Genomic DNA, 24,237 nt, shown 5'->3' with positions numbered 1-24,237 from the left:
TACATGTAACCGTTTTTAGTCGACCATCCGATATTATCCGATAGTACCACTAGGTACATTCATTTGCGCAGGCACAGACAAACTAACGGAACCGACCATGGATGATTTCCAAATCCCATTAACACGATGCTTTAGCTTCGTAGATAATTTTTGTCCTGATAGATATTTTTGTATATATAATCCTGGTATATAATACTCGCATGTTTGTGGCAAGAATATATGGGATGTTGTTCTTGGCGCCGATTCGTTCCGCTTATCGCACAAAACTATCGATATATTTTAGAAGCTACCCTTTTATTCGATGAAATGTAAAGTATAATCAAAAGTAGGTGAACAAAATAGTGTCGATTGAAATCAGAAAATAATAAATCCCACAAAAGATTTATATTAATATTTTTGCCGGCTAAAATCACCTATCTACAAATATATTATCAAAAATATATATCGATATATTGATATATCAACATTCGCGCGATCGCGATCGCCTGCTCCGTGAAAAATACCAAATAAATTATTAAATTTAGTGCAACATTAAATATAAAAAACGAGTGCGTTGGAGTGGGACTGTGCGTGGAATTGAGTGCGATAGGCGAAACAAGGGAGAAGCCATAGAAAGGCAAGCCAACAACAACAGTGAACGGGTAGGGGGCCAAAGCCAAAAGACACAAAAATATTGAGAATAACAATTTAATGCTAAAATACGGATTCGATTCGAAATCTGCAAAGGCATCAGCACCAGGAACTTCATTGTACGTGCCACATATTAAATTCCTTTGGTGAGTGGGCGGAAGGGCATCGAAATTTTTAAACAAAGAGAGAGAGATAGAGAGAGAAGGATCTCTTGCACAGACCCACATCCACATAAAAGTGTCTGGTAAATTGCAATTATGGGAGGAGTAGAAGGGTAGAGGAGCCCGATCTGCTGCTTTTCCCCAAAAACAAAATGCGTAAAAACAACATCCACACACACACGCATACGAAAAAAAAAATACCTTTACACATATGCAACAAGTTGTGAATGCGTCTGTTGGAGGAGGGGGGTGAGGTTGATTTCCCCATCGTTTACCGTTCTTTTTTGGACGTTTTTGCTTTTTATCTACTATTGCGTAGTGCCGCCGTCGCGCGCTGACAATGTCACCTGTCTTTATGCGCTGCTCTCGTATACTCGCTCTCTCTCGCTCCCACACTGGTTTTTATCTCTCTGGTGCCGTTAACACTGGCACAGACGACGACTCGACGATCTACGTGTCCCTTTCGCACGCCCATTTGGCCGTTGCTGCTCAGTGCACCTAACTGTGTATTTGGCATGCATGTGCGTGTTTGTGTGTGTGTGCGAGAGTGCGAGTGTGGGCGAGAGTGAGAGTGTGTATATTTCCGCCTGTTGATAACAGAACAACTGTTGTCAATTCAATGGTTGGAGCGAGGGGATCCACCATCCATCGTCATGGCCTTAGTTCTTATGGAAATATAGTCCAAATATCGCTTCGATTTTCATCACCCCTTCCTCATTCTCCCCTCTCCTACCCCATTATCCTAATTGCTAATCCCAAAGTACAAATATTGATTTTTCATGTTTTTGTGGTTTCCAGAGAAAGCATTTCAGGGCACACCTATTCCTGATCAGAATTGCCAGTGGAGTTTGATTCTATTGCGATCTCTTCTCTCCGTTTACTCTGACAGTTAGGCACTATTGTAGCTCCCAACTCACATATATTTCCAACAGTTAAAACCCAGCGCAATTATAGTATATTGCTCTCATAAACATCATTGGCTTATAATTGGATTCTTAAGTTTGATAGAAACGGCTAGGAAGATAGAATCCAATCTCAATGGAACTCGACATTTAAAAAAACATATGTATGTATGATATCGTATAGTAGGCGGGTATGGGGGTTAGATTGAAATGAAGATTCAGGTGCCAGCCCCCCACTTCCAGAGGATATCTTATCTTCGTTACTCCAAAATATAACTTTCTTGAGATTGTAGCACCTTATCAATAAAAATAGATTCTCTTTCACTCTTGTTTATTTTTTTTTTCTTTTGGGCTTGTATTAGGAAACAAGTTTACAAAACTTTTGCACTTTTGCTGCTGCGAACAGACTCTGTATCTGTATCTGTATAGTTTTTGTTGTTTCAGCGGGAAATTCCCGGAATGAACAGAGTTGATAGTACGAATATACTAGAGGTACCAACATATACAATGAAATTCTGAAAAATATGCTAATCTGGGGTTCTACTCTCCCAAAAGTTGGGGGGACTGACTATCGAAAACTTTCCATTTCCATCCGTACTCCGTACTCATTAAATCCCACCAAAAAGGCGAATTCGAGTATAATCAATCTTATCAGTTTTCTGCATAAAATTGGGTTTACTTTTTATGACAGTATGTCCCCCTCCCCCTAGCGATAAGCATAGTGAAACCTCTCTTTAATGGAACCGAACCCCTCCAGGGAAAACACCTTTTCGCATAAAAATAACTCCATATTGATTATTTGCATATTTCCGAACAGAACAGAGCAGATCTCTGAAGAAGCACATCATCACGCAGAGAGAGAATGAGAGAGAGGGGCGATCGGTCATAAATAAATAAATAACCCGTATATATGTATGTATAGTATTATTGCCTTTTATTTTTGCACTACGCGGATTGGACAGGGCAGGAGTTCCATTCCTGTTCCGTTCCCCATCCCCAGTGCCGCCATGGCTTTTCCTTTTCCATTTCCAATTCTAAAAGTCGCGCCAATGACGTCAGTCCCAAGGCCTGACGTCTGCACAAAATTCCGCAAAACGACTCTTCAAATTATTGGCAAGCAGACGGGTTGGGACGGGAAGTGAACGGCGGTGAACAGAGAGACGAAGAAGGCGCAGTGGAGAGTGGGAGGAAAAGAAAAGCAGAGCACAAAAATATTGTACAAAATAAAATTATTTTTGTTCCATTTCTCTCTGGTTTTTTTTTTTCTTTTTACATATATTTCTGCGCTGCCTTCTGCCTTCATTCCACCGATTTCATGTTGTCCCCTGCATTTAATTTATAATTTTCACAATTTCCATCGTTCTCTCTTCTCTCCCTCTCTCTCTCTCTCTCTCTCTCTCTCTCTCTCTCTCTCTCTCTCTCTCTCTCTCTCTCTCTCTCAGTTTGCGTTAAATTCCAAATATTTCTTGTCTTTTCCACAAGAAAAGTGAAAGCTGTTTTCCACGCTATTTATTGTTTACTGCAGCTTCTTCTTTTTCTGTTATTCTGGTATATTTGTTGTACTTTTCGGTTAGTTCTTGTTTTTACGCATTTTCTTTCCCTTTGTCGTCCGTCCATATGTTTTGTGTTCCGAAAGTTCAGAAGTGGAGGAGGAGATAGGTTTCTTGGTACGTAGTTCCGTTAGCAATCTAATTTTTCGTTAATTTCGTTTTTTCCACTTCCCCAAAAAATTATTTATAATTATTTATACTTTTGACACGCCAGACAGCAAGATTTCCGGTCAATGTGCAACACTGATACTCCTCCTCTCCTCAAATCGCTTTGGGACGAAAACCTGGCCTTCGGTGGGAGGGACTGACAGTTCGATTAATTCCCTTAGATTTCGGTTATCAGATTGATTTCTTTGATGGACATTGGGATTCGTGGCCTCCTCTGGGACTGTAAATTAAAATGAAATCCTGAAATGAGTCGATTGCAGTTTAAAATATGATATTTGGGGATCGTTACCCAAAGGAAATCATTTATACTGTAATGACCGTGTCAAACCGTAAATCGATCTTTGACAGATTCTACTCCTGTTTATAATCAGTTTAGATGATTTTTGATCGATATCGTGTCAATAATATCGAACGATGTATTTGATAGTTTGCGCTGCTCTGTTTTCCATCAGCCCTAATTAAATATATACCCCACTACACTTGACCAAATGGGGGAAAATCCCCCATATCATTCCAATTTGTAATGTACTACGTCCTTCACCGCTGCCTCTCTCTTTTTATACCCGATACTCAAAATGAGTATTGGGGTATATTAGATTTGTGGTAAAAGTGGATGTGTGTAACGTCCAGAAGGAATCGTTTCCGACCCCATAAAGTATATATATTCTTGATCAGCATCAATAGCCGAGTCGATTGAGCCATGTCTGTCTGTCCGTCTGTCCGTCCGTCCGTCTGTCCGTCTGTCCGTCCCCTTCAGCGCCTAGTGCTCAAAGACTATAAGAGCTAGAGAAACGATGTTTTGGATCCAGACTTCTGTGATATGTCACTGCTACAAGAATATTTCAAAACTTTGCCCCGCCCACTTCCGCCCCCACAAAGGGCGAAAATCTGTGGTATCCACAATTTCTACAATACGAGAAAACTAAAACGCAGAATCGTAGAAGATGACTATATGTTTTAGAATGTAAGATCTCAACCAGATCGTATAATTATTATAGCCAGAATCAAGAAAACAATTTCATTCTTTCTCGCTCTGTCTCTCTCTAACACACAGGTTTCATGGTCGGTTTTGCCAATTGCAAAATATGAGTTCAATGATCTCAGAACCTATAAGAGCCAGAGCAACCAAATTTGGTATCCACACTCCTGTGATATCGGACCTTGACCGTTTCGTGTCCAAATTTCGCCACACCCCCTTCCGCCCCCGCAAAGGACGAAAATCTGGGGCATCCACAAATCTCAGAGACTATTAAGGCTAGAGTAACCAAATTTGGTATCCGCACTTCTGTTAGATCTCACTATAAAACGTATATCTCAGAATTTCGCCCCACCCCCTTCCGCCCCCACAAAGGACGAAAATCTGTTGCATCCACAATATTGCACATTCGAGAAAACTAAAAACGCAGAATCATAGATAACGACCATATCTATCAGATTGCTGAATCTGGACCAGATCAGATAATTTTTATATCCAAAAGGAACAAATCAATTTGCACTGGCTACGCAGCGCCCGACGTCACGCTCAGACTGATTTTCTGTCTCTCTCGCACGCACTCTTTGTCGTGTCGTTTAATATTAGCGGCGTCTGCCGGAGGAGAGCCATACTGACTAAGTATAGGGTATAACTGTAGAGTTGCGGTGTCCGCAGCAACTCACAACGTTCCCCCTCGTTTTTATACCCGATACTCAAAATGAGTATTGGGGTATATTAGATTTGTGGTAAAAGTGGATGTGTGTAACGTCCAGAAGGAATCGTTTCCGACCCCATAAAGTATATATATTCTTGATCAGCATCAATAGCCGAGTCGATTGAGCCCTGTCTGTCTGTCCGTCCGTCCGTCTGTCCGTCTGTCCGTCCCCTTCAGCGCCTAGTGCTCAAAGACTATAAGAGCTAGAGCAACGATGTTTTGGATCCAGACTTCTGTGATATGTCACTGCTACAAAAATATTTCAAAACTTCGCCCCGCGAAGGCTCTCCATATTAAGGCTAGAGTAACCAAATTTGGTATCCGCACTCCTGTTAGATCTTACTATAAAACGTGTATCTCAAAATTTCGCCCCACCCCTTTCCGCCCACACAAAGGACGAAAATCTGTTGCATCCACAATATTGCACATTCGAGAAAACTAAAAACGCAGAATCATAGATAATGACCATATCTATCAGATTGCTGAATCTGGATCAGATCAGATCATTTTTATAGCCAATAGGAACAAATCAATTTGCAGTGGCTACGCAGCGCCCGACGTCACGCTCAGACTGATTTTCTGTCTCTCTCGCACGCACTCTTTGTCGTGTCGTTTAATATTAGCGGCGTCTGCCGGAGGAGAGCCATACTGACTAAGTATCGGGTATAACTGTAGAGTTGCGGTGTCCGCAGCAACTCACAACGTTCCCCCTCGTTTTTATACCCGATACTCAAAATGAGTATTGGGGTATATTAGATTTGTGGTAAAAGTGGATGTGTGTAACGTCCAGAAGGAATCGTTTCCGACCCCATAAAGTATATATATTCTTGATCAGCATCAATAGCCGAGTCGATTGAGCCCTGTCTGTCTGTCCGTCCGTCCGTCTGTCCGTCTGTCCGTCCCCTTCAGCGCCTAGTGCACAAAGACTATAAGAGCTAGAGCAACGATGTTTTGGATCCAGACTTCTGTGATATGTCACTGCTACAAAAATATTTCAAAACTTCGCCCCGCGAAGGCTCTCCATATTAAGGCTAGAGTAACCAAATTTGGTATCCGCACTCCTGTTAGATCTTACTATAAAACGTGTATCTCAAAATTTCGCCCCTCCCCCTTCCGCCCACACAAAAGACGAAAATCTGTTGCATCCACAATATTGCACATTCGAGAAAACTAAAAACGCAGAATCATAGATAATGACCATATCTATCAGATTGCTGAATCTGGATCAGATCAGATCATTTTTATAGCCAATAGGAACAAATCAATTTGCAGTGGCTACGCAGCGCCCGACGTCACGCTCAGACTGATTTTCTGTCTCTCTCGCACGCACTCTTTGTCGTGTGGTTTAATATTAGCGGCGTCTGCCGGAGGAGAGCCATACTGACTTAGTATCGGGTATAACTGTAGAGTTGCGGTGTCCGCAGCAACTCACAACGTTCCCCCTCGTTTCCTTTTTGTGTGTTTGTTTTATGTTGTTTTTTTTCGGCACACAATGTGAAATTGTTGTTGTTCTGTGTTTGTATTTATTATACCCGATACTCAAAATGAGTATTGGGGTATATTAGATTTGTGGTAAAACTGGATGTTTGTAACGTCCAGAAGGAATCGTTTCCGACCCCATAAAGTATATATATTCTTGATCAGCATCAATAGCCGAGTCGATTGAGCCCTGTCTGTCTGTCCGTCTGTCCGTCCGTCCGTCCGTCCGTCCGTCCGTCCGGCCCCTTCAGCGCCTAGTGCTCAAAGACTATAAGAGCTAGAGCAACGATGTTTTGGATCCAGACTTCTGTGATATGTCACTGCTACAAAAATATTTCAAAACTTCGCCCCGCCCACTTCCGCCCCCACAAAGGACGAAAATTTGTGGCATCCACATTTTTAAAGATACGATAAAACCAAAAACGCAGAATCAGTGAGGATGACCATATCTACTACAGTGCAAAATCTGAACCAGATCGTATAATGATTATAGTCAGCATCAAGAAAACAATTTCATTCTTTCTCGCTCTGTCTCTCTCTAACACACAGGTTTCATGGTCGGTTTTGTCAATTGCAAAATATGAGTTCAAGGATCTCAGAACCTATAAGAGCCAGAGCAACCAAATTTGGTATCCACACTCCTGTGATATCGGACCTTGACCTTGACCTTGACTATTAAGGCTAGAGTAACCAAATTTGGTATCCGCACTTTTGTTAGATCTCACTATAAAACGTATATCTCAGAATTTCGCCCCACCCCCTTCCGCCCCCACAAAAGACGAAAATCTGTTGCATCCACAATATTGCACATCCTAGAAAACTAAAAACGCAGAATCATAGATAATGACCATATCTATCAGACTGCTGAATCTGGATCAGATCGGATCATTTTTGTAGCCAAAAGCAAGAAATCAATTTTCAGTGGCTACGCAGCGCCCGACGTCACGCTCAGACTGATTTTCTGTCTCTCTCGCACGCACTCTTTGTCGTGTCGTTTAATATTAGCGGCGTCTGCCGGAGGAGAGCCATACTGACTTAGTATCGGGTATAACCGTAGAGTTGCGGTGTCCGCAGCAACTCACAACGTTCCCCCTCGTTTTTATACCCGATACTCAAAATGAGTATTGGGGTATATTAGATTTGTGGTAAAAGTGGATGTGTGTAACGTCCAGAAGGAATCGTTTCCGACCCCATAAAGTATATATATTCTTGATCAGCATCAATAGCCGAGTCGATTGAGCCCTGTCTGTCTGTCCGTCCGTCCGTCTGTCCGTCTGTCCGTCCCCTTCAGCGCCTAGTGCTCAAAGACTATAAGAGCTAGAGCAACGATGTTTTGGATCCAGACTTCTGTGATATGTCACTGCTACAAAAATATTTCAAAACTTCGCCCCGCGAAGGCTCTCCATATTAAGGCAAGAGTAACCAAATTTGGTATCCGCAATCCTGTTAGATCTTACTATAAAACGTGTATCTCAAAATTTCGCCCCACCCCCTTCCGCCCACACAAAGGACGAAAATCTGTTGCATCCACAATATTGCACATTCGAGAAAACTAAAAACGCAGAATCATAGATAATGACCATATCTATCAGATTGCTGAATCTGGATCAGATCAGATCATTTTTATAGCCAATAGGAACAAATCAATTTGCAGTGGCTACGCAGCGCCCGACGTCACGCTCAGACTGATTTTCTGTCTCTCTCGCACGCACTCTTTGTCGTGTCGTTTAATATTAGCGGCGTCTGCCGGAGGAGAGCCATACTGACTTAGTATCGGGTATAACCGTAGAGTTGCGGTGTCCGCAGCAACTCACAACGTTCCCCCTCGTTATACCCGATACTCAAAATGAGTATTGGGGTATATTAGATTTGTGGTAAAAGTGGATATGTGTAACGTCCAGAAGGAATCGTTTCCGACCCCATAAAGTATATATATTCTTGATCAGCATCAACAGCCGAGTCGATTGAGCCATGTCTGTCTGTCCGTCTGTACGTCTGTCCGTCCGTCCGTCTGTCCGTCCCCTTTAGCGCCTAGTGCTCAAAGACTATAAGAGCTAGAGCAACGATGTTTTGTATCCAGACTTCTGTGATATGTCACTGCTACAAAAATATTTCAAAACTTCGCCCCGCCCACTTCCGCCCCCACAAAGGACGAAAATCTGTGGCATCCACATTTTTAAAGATACGATAAAACCAAAAACGCAGAATCGTAGAGGATGGCTATATTTTTTAGAATGGAAGATCTCATCCAGATCGTATAATTATTATAGCCAGAATCAAGAAAACAATTTCATTCTTTCTCGCTCTGTCTCTCTCTAACACACAGGTTTCATGGTCGGTTTTGCCAATTGCAAAATATGAGTTCAAAGATCTCAGAACCTATAAGAGCCAGAGCAACCAAATTTGGTATCCACACTCCTGTGATATCGGACCTTGACCGTTTCGTGTCCAAATTTCGCCACACCCCCTTCCGCCCCCGCAAAGGACGAAAATCTGGGGCATCCACAAATCTCAGAGACTATTAAGGCTAGAGTAACCAAATCTGGTATCCGCACTTCTGTTAGATCTCACTATAAAACGTATATCTCAGAATTTCGCCCCACCCCCTTCCGCCCCCACAAAGGACGAAAATCTGTTGCATCCACAATATTGCACATTCGAGAAAACTAAAAACGCAGAATCATAGATAACGACCATATCTATCAGATTGCTGAATCTGGACCAGATCAGATAATTTTTATAGCCAAACGGAACAAATCAATTTGCACTGGCTACGCAGCGCCCGACGTCACGCTCAGACTGATTTTCTGTCTCTCTCGCACGCACTCTTTGTCGTGTCGTTTAATATTAGCGGCGTCTGCCGGAGGAGAGCCATACTGACTAAGTATCGGGTATAACTGTAGAGTTGCGGTGTCCGCAGCAACTCACAACGTTCCCCCTCGTTTTCTTTCAGGGCACGTGCGGCCTCCACTATTCTCAACCGGAAACTTCTCTTTTTATACCCGATACTCAAAATGAGTATTGGGGTATATTAGATTTGTGGTAAAAGTGGATGTGTGTAACGTCCAGAAGGAATCGTTTCCGACACCAAAAAGTATATATATTCTTGATCAGCATCAATAGCAGAGTCGATTGAGCCCTGTCTGTCTGTCCGTCCGTCTGTCCGTCTGTCCGTCCCCTTCAGCGCCTAGTGCTCAAAGACTATAAGAGCTAGAGCAACGATGTTTTGTATCCAGACTTCTGTGATTTGTCACTGCTACAAAAATATTTCAAAACTTCGCCCCGCCCACTTCCGCCCCCACAAAGGACGAAAATCTGTGGCACCCACATTTTTAAAGATACGATTAAACCAAAAACGCAGAATCGTAGAGGATGACTATATGTTCTAGAGTGTAAAATCTCAACCAGATCGTATAATTATTATAGCCAGAATCAAGAAAACAATTTCATTCTTTCTCGCTCTGTCTCTCTCTAACACACAGGTTTCATGGTCGGCTTTGCCAATTGCAAAATATGAGTTGAAGGATCTCAGAACCTATAAGAGCCAGAGCAACCAAATTTGGTATCCACACTCCTGTGATATCGGACCTTGACCATTTTGTGTCAAAATTTCGCCACACCCTCTTCCGCCCCCGCAAAGGACGAAAATCTGAGGCATCCACAAATCTCAGACACTATTAAGGCTAGAGTAACCAAATTTGGTACACACACTCCTTTAAGATGTCACTATAAAACGTATATCTCAAAATTTCGCCCCACCCTCTTCCGCCCCCACAAAGGACGAAAATCTGTTGCATCCACAATATTGCAGATTCGAGAAAACTAAAAACGCAGAATCATAGATAATGACCATATCTATCAGATTGCTGAATCTGGATCAAATCAGATCATTTTTATAGCCAAAAGGAACAAATCAATTTGCACTGGCTACGCAGCTCCTGACGTCACGCTCAGACTGATTTTCTGTCTCTCGCACGCACTCTTTGTCGTGACGTTTAATATTAGCGGCGTATGCCGGAGGAGAGCCATACTGACTTAGTATCGGGTATAACTGTAGAGGTGCGGTGTCCGCAGCAACTCACAACGTTCCCCCTCGTTTCCTTTTTGTGTGTTTGTTTTATGTTGTTTTTTTTCGGCACACAATGTGAAATTGTTGTTGTTCTGTGTTTGTATTTATTATACCCGATACTCAAAATGAGTATTGGGGTATATTAGATTTGTGGTAAAAGTGGATGTGTGTAACGTCCAGAAGGAATCGTTTCCGACCCCATAAAGTATATATATTCTTGATCAGCATCAATAGCCGAGTCGATTGAGCCCTGTCTGTCTGTCCGTCCGTCCGTCTGTCCGTCTGTCCGTCCCCTTCAGCGCCTAGTGCTCAAAGACTATAAGAGCTAGAGCAACGATGTTTTGTATCCAGACTTCTGTGATATGTCACTGCTACAAAAATATTTCAAAACTTCGCCCCGCCCACTTCCGCCCCCACAAAGGACGAAAATCTGTGGCATCCACATTTTTAAAGATACGATAAAACCAAAAACGCGGAATCGTAGAGGATGACTATATTTTTTAGAATGGAAGATCTCATCCAGATCGTATAATTATTATAGCCAGAATCAAGAAAACAATTTCATTCTTTCTCGCTCTGTCTCTCTCTAACACACAGGTTTCATGGTCGGTTTTGCCAATTGCAAAATATGAGTTCAAAGATCTCAGAACCTATAAGAGCCAGAGCAACCAAATTTGGTATCCACACTCCTGTGATATCGGACCTTGACCGTTTCGTGTCCAAATTTCGCCACACCCCCTTCCGCCCCCGCAAAGGACGAAAATCTGGGGCATCCACAAATCTCAGAGACTATTAAGGCTAGAGTAACCAAATCTGGTATCCGCACTTCTGTTAGATCTCACTATAAAACGTATATCTCAGAATTTCGCCCCACCCCCTTCCGCCCCCACAAAGGACGAAAATCTGTTGCATCCACAATATTGCACATTCGAGAAAACCAAAAACGCAGAATCATAGATAACGACCATATCTATCAGATTGCTGAATCTGGACCAGATCAGATAATTTTTATAGCCAAACGGAACAAATCAATTTGCACTGGCTACGCAGCGCCCGACGTCACGCTCAGACTGATTTTCTGTCTCTCTCGCACGCACTCTTTGTCGTGTCGTTTAATATTAGCGGCGTCTGCCGGAGGAGAGCCATACTGACTAAGTATCGGGTATAACTGTAGAGTTGCGGTGTCCGCAGCAACTCACAACGTTCCCCCTCGTTTTTATACCCGATACTCAAAATGAGTATTGGGGTATATTAGATTTGTGGTAAAAGTGGATGTGTGTAACGTCCAGAAGGAATCGTTTCCGACCCCATAAAGTATATATATTCTTGATCAGCATCAATAGCCGAGTCGATTGAGCCCTGTCTGTCTGTCCGTCCGTCCGTCTGTCCGTCTGTCCGACCCCTTCAGCGCCTAGTGCTCAAAGACTATAAGAGCTAGAGCAACGATGTTTTGGATCCAGACTTCTGTGATATGTCACTGCTACAAAAATATTTCAAAACTTCGCCCCGCGAAGGCTCTCCATATTAAGGCTAGAGTAACCAAATTTGGTATCCGCAATCCTGTTAGATCTTACTATAAAACGTGTATCTCAAAATTTCGCCCCACCCCCTTCCGCCCACACAAAGGACGAAAATCTGTTGCATCCACAATATTGCACATTCGAGAAAACTAAAAACGCAGAATCATAGATAATGACCATATCTATCAGATTGCTGAATCTGGATCAGATCAGATCATTTTTATAGCCAATGGGAACAAATCAATTTGCAGTGGCTACGCAGCTCCCGACGCACGCACGCACTCTTTGTCGTGTCGTTTAATATTAGCGGCGTCTGCCGGAGGAGAGCCATACTGACTTAGTATCGGGTATAACCGTAGAGTTGCGGTGTCCGCAGCAACTCACAACGTTCCCCCTCGTTATACCCGATACTCAAAATGAGTATTGGGGTATATTAGATTTGTGGTAAAAGTGGATATGTGTAACGTCCAGAAGGAATCGTTTCCGACCCCATAAAGTATATATATTCTTGATCAGCATCAACAGCCGAGTCGATTGAGCCATGTCTGTCTGTCCGTCTGTACGTCTGTCCGTCCGTCCGTCTGTCCGTCCCCTTTAGCGCCTAGTGCTCAAAGACTATAAGAGCTAGAGCAACGATGTTTTGTATCCAGACTTCTGTGATATGTCACTGCTACAAAAATATTTCAAAACTTCGCCCCGCCCACTTCCGCCCCACAAAGGACGAAAATCTGTGGCATCCACATTTTTAAAGATACGATAAAACCAAAAACGCAGAATCGTAGAGGATGACTATATTTTTTAGAATGGAAGATCTCATCCAGATCGTATAATTATTATAGCCAGAATCAAGAAAACAATTTCATTCTTTCTCGCTCTGTCTCTCTCTAACACACAGGTTTCATGGTCGGTTTTGCCAATTGCAAAATATGAGTTCAAAGATCTCAGAACCTATAAGAGCCAGAGCAACCAAATTTGGTATCCACACTCCTGTGATATCGGACCTTGACCGTTTCGTGTCCAAATTTCGCCACACCCCCTTCCGCCCCCGCAAAGGACGAAAATCTGGGGCATCCACAAATCTCAGAGACTATTAAGGCTAGAGTAACCAAATCTGGTATCCGCACTTCTGTTAGATCTCACTATAAAACGTATATCTCAGAATTTCGCCCCCCCCCCTTCCGCCCCCACAAAGGACGAAAATCTGTTGCATCCACAATAGTGCACATTCGAGAAAACTAAAAACGCAGAATCATAGATAACGACCATATCTATCAGATTGCTGAATCTGGACCAGATCAGATAATTTTTATAGCCAAACGGAACAAATCAATTTGCACTGGCTACGCAGCGCCCGACGTCACGCTCAGACTGATTTTCTGTCTCTCTCGCACGCACTCTTTGTCGTGTCGTTTAATATTAGCGGCGTATGCCGGAGGAGAGCCATACTGACTTAGTATCGGGTATAACTGTAGAGTTGCGGTGTCCGCAGCAACTCACAACGTTCCCCCTCGTTTTCTTTCAGGGCACGTGCGGCCTCCACTATTCTCAACCGGAAACTTCTCTTTTTATACCCGATACTCAAAATGAGTATTGGGGTATATTAGATTTGTGGTAAAAGTGGATGTGTGTAACGTCCAGAAGGAATCGTTTCCGACAGCAAAAAGTATATATATTCTTGATCAGCATCAATAGCAGAGTCGATTGAGCCCTGTCTGTCTGTCCGTCCGTCTGTCCGTCCCCTTCAGCGCCTAGTGCTCAAAGACTATAAGAGCTAGAGCAACGATGTTTTGTATCCAGACTTCTGTGATTTGTCACTGCTACAAAAATATTTCAAAACTTCGCCCCGCCCACTTCCGCCCCCACAAAGGACGAAAATCTGTGGCACCCACATTTTTAAAGATACGATTAAACCAAAAACGCAGAATCGTAGAGGATGACTATATGTTCTAGAGTGTAAAATCTCAACCAGATCGTATAATTATTATAGCCAGAATCAAGAAAACAATTTCATTCTTTCTCGCTCTGTCTCTCTCTAACACACAGGTTTCATGGTCGGCTTTGCCAATTGCAAAATATGAGTTGAAGGATCTCAGAACCTATAAGAGCCAGAGCAACCAAATTTGGTATCCACACTCCTGTGATATCGGACCTTGACCATTTTGTGTCAAAATTTCGCCACACCCTCTTCCGCCCCCGCAAAGGACGAAAATCTGAGGCATCCCCAAATCTCAGACACTATTAAGGCTAGAGTAACCAAATTTGGTACACACACTCCTTTAAGATGTCACTATAAAACGTATATCTCAAAATTTCGCCCCACCCTCTTCCGCCCCCACAAAGGACGAAAATCTGTTGCATCCACAATATTGCAGATTCGAGAAAACTAAAAACGCAGAATCATAGATAATGACCATATCTATCAGATTGCTGAATCTGGATCAAATCAGATCATTTTTATAGCCAAAAGGAACAAATCAATTTGCACTGGCTACGCAGCTCCTGACGTCACGCTCAGACTGATTTTCTGTCTCTCGCACGCACTCTTTGTCGTGTCGTTTAATATTAGCGGCGTATGCCGGAGGAGAGCCATACTGACTTAGTATCGGGTATAACTGTAGAGTTGCGGTGTCCGCAGCAACTCACAACGTTCCCCCTCGTTTCCTTTTTGTGTGTTTGTTTTATGTTGTTTTTTTTCGGCACACAATGTGAAATTGTTGTTGTTCTGTGTTTGTATTTATTATACCCGATACTCAAAATGAGTATTGGGGTATATTAGATTTGTGGTAAAAGCGGATGTGTGTAACGTCCAGAAGGAATCGTTTCCGACCCCATAAAGTATATATATTCTTGATCAGCATTAATAGCCGAGTCGATTGAGCCCTGTCTGTCTGTCCGTCCCCTTCAGCGCCTAGTGCTCAAAAACTATAAGAGCTAGAGCAACGATGTTTTGGATCCAGACTTCTGTGATATGTCACTGCTACAAAAATATTTCAAAACTTCGCCCCGCCCACTTCCGCCCCCACAAAGGACGAAAATCTGTGGCATCCACAATTTTAAAGATATGAGAAAACCAAAAACGTAGAATGGTAGAGAATGACCATATCTTTAAGACTGCGGAATCTGAATTGGATCCGTATTATTATTATAGCCAGCATCAAGAAAACAATTTCATTTTTTCTCGCCCTGTCTCTCTCTAACACACACGTAGCATAGGCGGCTTTGCTAAGAGTAAAACATTAGCGCCTAGATCTCAGAGACTACAAAAGCAAGAGCAACCAAATTTGGTATCCACACTCCTAATATATCGGACCGAGACGAGCTTGTTTCAAAATTTCGCCACACCCCCTTCCGCCCCCGCAAAGGACGAAAATCTGGGGATATAGAAAAATCTCAGAGACTATTAAGGCTAGAGTAACCAAATTTGGTATCCGCACTCCTGTTAGATCTCACTATAAAACGTATATCTCAAAATTTCGCCCCACCCCCTTCCGCCCACACAAAGGACGAAAATCTGTTGCATCCACAATATTGCACATTCGAGAAAACTAAAAACGCAGAATCATAGATAATGACCATATCTATCAGATTGCTGAATCTGGATCAGATCAGATCATTTTTATAGCCAATAGGAACAAATCAATTTGCAGTGGCTACGCAGCGCCCGACGTGACGCTCAGACTGATTTTCTGTCTCTCTCGCACGCACTCTTTGTCGTGTCGTTTAATATTAGCGGCGTCTGCCGGAGGAGAGTTATACTGACTTAGTATCGGGTATAACCGTAGAGTTGCGGTGTCCGCAGCAGCTCACAACGTTCCCCCTCGTTTTTATTGTTGCTATTATTTCTTAACAACTTTTATGTTTGTTTTTGCGAGTCCTCGAAATAAAACACACGAAAAAAACAAACCAAAGTACCAAATGGGAAGAAGACAAATGATGATTTACCTGAAGCATCAGTACATAAACGCTGGGTACAGTGCGTTTTGAAACTCTAAGAATACGTACTGGGAATGTATGCTGCTTTTCGTATCTTTACCGATAGATAACGTCACTATCCGTCTCTCGCGATTGCGAGAATTACAGTTTAAAGTTTTTCAGACAGAGATGAAGAAGCATTGCAGCAGAGTTGCACTCCACTTCTATCTTGTTTTTTTTTTAATTTTTCTTTGCCCTAGAATAAGTTTAACCTTCTCTTTACCTCTTAATTGGTTCCGAAAACACATCTGTGACTCCTTTTATTATCCGATAGTCTAAATTATGTTCCGTAATCTGCAGTCTGATAACTTGATAATTCATCTCGTTACTCAAAAAGTGAACGAAACAGCTGTCTGATGGAACCGAAACGCAACGTGCACAGGTACAGGTAAATGGCGTGTACGAATACGATTACATATGATGTCTGTATCTATAATATTACCTATCATTCCACACGTGTACTCTTTATAACAGATAAGAAGAGCGAGAGCAAAGATTGCAATATATTTGACGTCGATATCCGATTCTGTATTCTAACATTTATACATACATATATGTATATGTATATATACATATCTCCTATCTGCCTGCATCTGTATCTCGTATCTCTATATATTTATCTGTGAATCTGTGGGTGTATCTGCATCTGTGTGTGTATCTGGCTAATTGTGAAGGTCGTTTACGTCTGCAGTCGATCGCCTGCCTTTCTCTATGGCTCTTGTTGTTGCTGCGTCTGCTACCACCCGCTACAAAAGGCAGACGAAGAAAACACGAAGGAAAAGCACACAAAATGAATTTTCATTCCTGCTCCCGCGCACCACCAACACCCTCCATTCAATTTGATCTCTTTTCTACACCTCGAAAAATTCCTAACCAACAAAAAAAGTGGACGAGAGGCGGGGAAGGGTTGGAATTTTATTTTATGGAAAAGACACATTTCAAGAGGAATTATTCTTCATAATTCTCTGAGGTTTTCTCATCTTTAATGACTTCTTAATTTCGCACGGATCTCGAAAATGTTGCCATCCCACTCCGTCGAAGAATATTGTGTTTTAAAATAAACAAAAATGTGCTGGAAAAGATGGGTAGATTTTTTGAGTCTCTTTAGTTTTGATACCCTTGCAGATCGGTTGCTCTTATGGAAGTTACGATGGAAGATACATCTGTGATATTGGATCAGATTTTGTATGAGATATGATTCGATATAGCTCTGATATTGAAACACGGCTTTTAATCTAGGGCTGGTGTCCTCAGACCTGAGGGGTTCTTTAAACCATTCCGACGCCGCTACTGTTTGTGCCTGATGATGAAGAAAGAACCCGTGATGATGAAGCTTGGATCTGGCCTTTTCTTTGGATATTCGTCGAATTAGCAACAGGTTCGGGTCATCAGACTAACTGCCTACAAATTGGAACTGAAGTCTATCTGCTCAGGCACGACACAAACATCTACAGAAAGTCGTAATACCCTGTCTGCATACTATATCCTAAAGGGTATAGAAAAGAAAAGCTGGAAAACAACGAACAACAGGGGAAGCAAAAAACAACAACTAAATTGAAATACATTCATAATTTATTATTTATGCTTTGGTGGCCAATTTTAATGGCGCCATCGCTTGCAAATTAAGTGCTATATTTTATAATTTATTTGCATCTCTTTCACCCTCGGACATGGTTCTGTTTCTGCTTCTGTTTCTGTTTTGTGCTTATTGTTTGTTTGTTATACCCGATACTCAAAATGAGTATTGGGGTATATTAGATTTGTGGTAAAACTGGATGTGTGTAACGTCCAGAAGGAATCGTTTCCGACCCCATAAAGTATATATATTCTTGATCAGCATCAATAGCCGAGTCGATTGAGCCCTGTCTGTCTGTCCGTCTGTCCGTCCGTCCGTCCGTCCGTCCCCTTCAGCGCCTAGTGCTCAAAGACTACAAGAGCTAGAGCACCGATGTTTTGGATCCAGACTTCTGTGATATGTCACTGCTACAAAAATATTTCAAAACTTCGCCCCGCCCACTTCCGACGAAAATTTGTGGCATCCACATTTTTAAAGATACGATAAAACCAAAAACGCAGAATCAGTGAGGATGACCATATCTACTACAGTGCAAAATCTGAACCAGATCGTATAATGATTATAGTCAGCATCAAGAAAACAATTTCATTCTTTCTCGCTCTGTCTCTCTCTAACACACAGGTTTCATGGTCGGTTTTGTCAATTGCAAAATATGAGTTCAAGGATCTCAGAACCTATAAGAGCCAGAGCAACCAAATTTGGTATCCACACTCCTGTGATATCGGACCTTGACCTTGACCTTGACTATTAAGGCTAGAGTAACCAAATTTGGTATCCGCACTTCTGTTAGATCTCACTATAAAACGTATATCTCAGAATTTCGCCCCACCCCCTTCCGCCCCCACAAAAGACGAAAATCTGTTGCATCCACAATATTGCACATCCGAGAAAACTAAAAACGCAGAATCATAGATAATGACCATATCTATCAGACTGCTGAATCTGGATCAGATCGGATCATTTTTGTAGCCAAAAGCAAGAAATCAATTTTCAGTGGCTACGCAGCGCCCGACGTCACGCTCAGACTGATTTTCTGTCTCTCCCGCACGCACTCTTTGTCGTGTCGTTTAATATTAGCGGCGTCTGCCGGAGGAGAGCCATACTGACTTAGTATCGGGTATAACCGTAGAGTTGCGGTGTCCGCAGCAACTCACAACGTTCCCCCTCGTTTTTATTCATTTTGTCAGAGTTTCTTCTAGTTTCCATTTTTTATACCCGATACTCAAAATGAGTATTGGGGTATATTAGATTTGTGGTGAAAATGGATGTGTGTAACGTCCAGAAGGAATCGTTTCCGCTCCCATAAAGTATATATATTCTTGATCAGCATCAATAGCCGAGTCGATTGAGCCCTGTCTGTCTGTCCGTCCGTCCGTCTGTCCGTCTGTCCGTCCCCTTCAGCGTCTAGTGCTCAAAGACTATAAGAGCTAGAGCAACGATGTTTTGTATCCAGACTTTTGTGATATGTCACTGCTAAAAAAATATTTCAAAACTTCGCCCCGCCCACTTCCGCCCCCACAAAGGACGAAAATCTGTGGCATCCACAATTTTAAAGATATGAGAAAATCAAGAACGCAGAATCGTAGAGAATGACCATATCTTTTAGACTGCGGAATCTGAATTGGATCGTATTATTATTATAGCCAGCATCAAGAAAAAAATTTCATTTTTTCTCGCCCTGTCTCTCTCTAACACACACGTAGCATAGGCGGCTTTGCTTAGAGTAAAACATTAGCGCCTAGATCTCAGAGACTATAAAAGCTAGAGCAACCAAATTTGGTATCCAGACTCCTAATAAATCGTACCGAGACGAGTTTGTTTCAAAATTTCGCCAAACCCCTTTCCGCCCCCGCAAAGGACGAAAATCTGGGGATATTCACAAATCTCAAAGACTATTAACGCTAGAGTAACCAAATTTAGTATCCGCACTCCTGTTAGATCTCACTATAAAACGTATATCTAAAAATTTCGCCCCACCCCCTTCCGCCTACACAAAGGACGAAAATCTGTTGCATGCACAATATTGCAAATTCGAGAAAACTAAAAACGCAGAATCATAGATAACGACCATATCTATCTGATTGCTGAATCTGGATCAGATCAGATCATTTTTATAGCCAAAGGAAACAAATCAATTTGCAGTGGCCACGCAGCGCGTGACGTCACGCTCAGACTGATTTTCTGTCTCTCTCGCACGCACTCTTTGTCGTGTCGTTTAATATTAGCGGCGTCTGTCGGAGGGGAGCCATACTGACTTAGTATCGGGTATAACTGTAGAGTTGCGGTGTCCGCAGCAACTCACAACGTTCCCGTCGTTTTTATACCCGATACTCAAAATGAGTATTGGGGTATATTAGATTTGTGGTAAAAGTGGATGTGTGTAACGTCCAGAAGGAATCGTTTCCGTCCCCATAAAGTATATATATTCTTGATCAGCATCAATAGCCGAGTCGATTGAGCCCTGTCTGTCTGTCCGTCTGTCCGTCCGTCCGTCTGTCCGTCTCCTTCAGCGCCTAGTGCTCAAAGACTATAAGAGCTAGAGCAACGATGTTTTGGATCCAGACTTCTGTGATATGTCACTGCTACAAAAGTATTTCAAAACTTCGCCCTGCCCACTTCCGCCCCCACAAAGGACGAAAATCTGTGGCATCCACATTTTTAAAGATACGATAAAACCAAAAACGCAGAACCGTAGAGGATGACTATATGTTTTAGAATGTAAGATCTCAAACAGATCGTATAATTATTATAGCCAGAATCAAGAAAACAATTTCATTCTTTCTCGCTCTGTCTCTCTCTAACACACAGGTTTCATGGTCGGTTTTGCCAATTGCAAAATATGAGTTCAAGGGTCTCAGAACCTATGAGAGCCATAGCAACCAAATTTGGTATCCACACTCCTGTGATATCGGACCTTGACCATTTCGTGTCCAAATTTCGCCACACCCCCTTCCGCCCCCGCAAAGGACGAAAATCTGGGGCATCCACAAATCTCAGAGACTATTAAAGCTAGAGTAACCAAAATTGGTATCCGCACTTCTGTTTGATCTCTCTATAAAACGTATATCTCAGAATTTCGCCCCACCCCCTTCCGCCCCCACAAAGGACGAAAATCTGTTGCATCCACAATATTGCACATTCGAGAAAACTAGAAATGCAGAATCATAGATAATGACCATATCTATCAGATTGCTGAATCTGGATCAGATCAGATCATTTTTATAGCCAATAGGAACAAATCAATTTGCAGTGGCTACGCAGCGCCCGACGTCACGCTCAGACTGATTTTCTGTCTCTCTCGCACGCACTCTTTGTCGTGTCGTTTAATATTAGCGGCGTCTGCCGGAGGAGAGCCATACTGACTTAGTATCGGGTATAACCGTAGAGTTGCGGTGTCCGCAGCAACTCACAACGTTCCCCCTCGTTTTTTTTGTTTTTGCTTGTCGCCATCTCCTGGGAGAACAGGTGAGCCGCCGATGCCGCTGCGAGGGCGGTTCTTTTTTCCCGTTTGCTGGGTCTTTGCTTCTTTTTCTGATAACTCTTTCACCTCAGAACTAAATATCATTAATTTTGCGCAGATTGTTTTCTATATTCAAAGATACAGATATACAGATACATAAATAAAATATTTCATTCAATTTCTTTGGTTTTCGTTGTGTTTGTGCAACACCCACCCAAAAGTTTATTTTTATAAAATAAAGAGAGAGAGAGACAGCCACCTATGTACATATGTATGTAAGATTAATAATAATGTATCGTTTATTAATAGTGTTTTTCGAAAAAGAGTACAAAGTGTATGATTTAAGATGTGCAATTAATGAGTCTGTTCTTCCGATTTTTTGTTCAACTTTCTGCTTCTACTTCCAACAACCGACTCCCGTATCGATAACCCCTTATCGGTTAGGTTTTTTAAACATCGGTTAAGTCTGGTTATATCGGTTAGGTCTTATCGATGGTATCTTAAGTTCAAATGTTAATTTAGATGGGATAGTGCTAACTGCTTGATACACTGTCCTTTACATACGGCCCTCCTGCTCATCTTCATCTGTCCCAGATGATAATATATCATCGTTCTCTGAGACAAAACGCCATAGCTTCATATTGTCACTGCTCGTTGCTGTGATATTTGGCCCCTCGACTTGAGCAACCTTTCTGACGTCGTAGCGACCGTTCCGCTTTACCTTGGTGACTTCATATGGGCCTAGATACTTGCTGGCCAACTTGCGTCCTGCGACGAACTGCGTCCTCTTGATCGCGACCATGTCTCCTAGTCTGTAGCCGTGCTCAGGTCGTCGTTTTTTATCATAATAGCGCTTGTACACCTCTTGCGCCTTCTCAATGTTTTGTTTCGCTTGGTCACGCAGTTCTTGGCGCTCTTGTTAAACTGCGTAACCAACTCCTCGTTGAGCACCTCCAATAGTCGACTTTCAGCTTGTCTGTGCATCTTTGTCCCAAACATGACCTCGAATGGCGACGACTTCAACGTAGAATGCACATGCGAATTAATCGCCATCTGGACCTGTGGCACATGCTTGTACCACTTCGTTGACTCCTGAGCTGAGAGCTTTGCGATGATACCCAAAATTGAACGGTTCACCCGCTCAATCTGACCGTTGCCTCTCGCCACACCTGTCGTTGTACACACATGTTCGACTTTGTTCTCGTTGAGAAACTCGCTGAATGCGTTGGATGTAAACGCTGCTCCTCTGTCGCTGACTATGCGCTTGGGAAAACCAAACACAAATGACCAATCTCTCTTCACAACTTCTTCGTGACTTGTTGACTTAGTTGGGAACAGCCACACAAACTTGGAGAATGCATCTACCACAGCAAAAATGTACTTGTATTGCTTGGCTGTCGCATCCATTGGTCCCAAATGATCAACGTGCAGCGTGTATAGTGGTGTGTCACCCTTGTCAATGCAATGAAGATAGCCTTCTTGTTTGCCCAACTTTTTGCTGAAAATTATACAACTGATACAATTAGTAATCAACTTATTTACTTTCCGTTCAAGGTGCGGAATCCAGTATTGCTGCTGAACTGAGTGCATTGTCTTCGCTGTGGAGAAATGACCAACTTCATGCGATCCTTGAATGATTTCCCTTTCCATCAGCCTTGGAACCACCAATACGTCATTGCCATTTACAGATTTGAAGAGAAGACCTCCTTTAAGCTTGTAGTCTTGATATGGGTGCTGCTTCAGGATCTCAACTGTGGCTTTGATGAAATCGTCATCCTGCTGTGCTTTCTTTATCCGAGCTGTTAGCTCCGTCGTCACGAACATTCATGTCTGCGGAAAACGACTGAGACAGTCCACGTGTCTCATTCTGTCCCCTGGGCGGTGTACTGCTTTGAATGTAAAGTCCTCCATATACAGAATCCACTGGGAAACTTCTCTGGGTATATCTGCTTTCGTTGTTGTCTGCTTAAACGCCGCACAGTCAGTGGCAAGATCAAATTTGATCCCCAACAGGTAGTGACGAAACTTCTTGAGTGCGAGGTATGCAGCTTTGACCTCAAAATAGTAACTGTGACGTTTGGACTCGGCTTGTGTAGTCTTTTTACTCCAATAGTAAATCGGGTGGAAATTGCCATCAAACTGCTGCAACAAAACTGCTCCGAAACCTTCTTTGGATGCATCCGTGTGGAGTTCCGTTGGCGCTTCTCGTGAGTATAAATGTAATACAGGTGCGATTACAAGCAGATTCTTTAAGGTTTGTAGCGATTGTTGCTCTGCTTCGCCAATGTTGAAAACTGATTCCTTCCTGAGTAGATTCGTGAGCGGCCGGGCAACTTGTGCATAGCCAGGGATGAACTTTCTGAAAAAGCCTGTGAGTCCCAGAAATGCTTGAACTGCTTTAATGTCTTTGGGCGTAGCAAACCGACTGACAGCTGCTGTCTTCTCTTTGCCGGGCCAGATTCTCCCGTCCTCAATGATATGGCCCAGAAAGCTAATGCGTGGCTGCATGAAGCTACATTTCTTCCACTTGATCTTTAGGCCAAACAGCGCAGCTGTCTCCAGAACCAACTTCGTCTTCTTCATGCATACCTCGGGCGACGCGGCGTAAACAATTATGTCGTCCATATAAAGCTGCATAATGTCAGAGTTGATTAATTCTTGAAAAATATAGCTTACGAACCGAATGAACGCAGCTGGCGAGTTCTTGAATCCGAAAGGCGCTTTATTAAACTCGAATAATCCCTCCTTTGTGACGAAGGCCGTATACGACTTGCTTTGCTCTTCCATAGGCACATGGAAAAATCCGTTTTCAAGGTCCATTATGGTAAACCACTTAGCCGACTGCAGCTTTTCCAAGACTTCCTCCATGATCGGGACTGGGAAGCAGTCCAGCAATACCATGCTGTTTAACTTCCTGTAGTCTACTGTACCATCTTTTTTCTTCACGACGACAACTCTGCTCGCTACATTTGAAGACGACTTGCGCACGATTCCTTGCTCGATCCATTCTTCGACTTGCTTCTTTACGGCACTGGCTTCGTCTGTTGATAAACGACTCGGTG

At 42.7% G+C, this 24,237-nt stretch overlaps 1 protein-coding gene across 5 annotated transcripts in view; it reads left to right on the top strand.

Moving 5' to 3' along the window:
- The first annotated feature begins 422 nt into the window (after nt 1-422).
- The window catches only part of LOC117193439 (putative uncharacterized protein DDB_G0271606), a 50,118-nt gene continuing 26,303 nt past the window's right edge, over nt 423-24,237 (top strand). Inside the window, exon 1 of one of the 5 annotated variants that reach the window (XM_033398189.1) lies at nt 423-776. The gene's annotated coding sequence lies outside the window, so the exon portion shown is untranslated. The remainder of the gene's footprint in view (nt 777-24,237) is intronic. The other 4 variants (XM_033398186.1, XM_033398187.1, XM_033398184.1 and 1 more) reach the window with 4 other exon arrangements.

Source organism: Drosophila miranda, assembly GCF_003369915.1.
Source record: "Drosophila miranda strain MSH22 chromosome Y unlocalized genomic scaffold, D.miranda_PacBio2.1 Contig_Y2_pilon, whole genome shotgun sequence".
NCBI lineage: Eukaryota > Metazoa > Arthropoda > Insecta > Diptera > Drosophilidae > Drosophila > Drosophila miranda.
The sequence above is the reverse complement of the archived record's forward strand: the minus strand, read 5'-3'. Positions and strand labels throughout refer to the sequence as shown.